Consider the following 397-nt stretch of genomic DNA (forward strand, 5'->3'; position numbering starts at 1 on the left):
CGGCTTGGAGGGCGCAGGAGGCTCGGCCGAGGCAGCGGCGCCGACTCCGTTCCACACTCGGCCGGGATCCAGGCCTCCGGGTTCCCAGGCGCTCGCCTCCCTCTGACGCACTTTAAAGAGTCTCCCCCCTTCCACCTCAGGGCGAGTAATAGCGACCAATCATCAAGCCATTTACCAGGCTTCGGAGGAAGCTGTTTATGTGATCCCCGCACTAATTAGGCTCATGAACTAACAAATCGTTTGCACAACTTGTGAAGAAGCGAACACTTCCATGGATTGTCCTTGGACTTAGGGCGCCCTGCCCGCCTTTTGCAGAGGAGAGAAAACTTTTTTTTTTTGCCTCCCCCGAGAAACTTTCCCCCCCCTCTCCTCCCTGCCTCTAACTCCGATCCCCCCC

This window comes from Herpailurus yagouaroundi, unplaced genomic scaffold (assembly GCF_014898765.1).
Source record: "Herpailurus yagouaroundi ecotype Mexico unplaced genomic scaffold, PumYag 163, whole genome shotgun sequence".
Taxonomy (NCBI): Eukaryota; Metazoa; Chordata; class Mammalia; order Carnivora; family Felidae; genus Herpailurus; species Herpailurus yagouaroundi.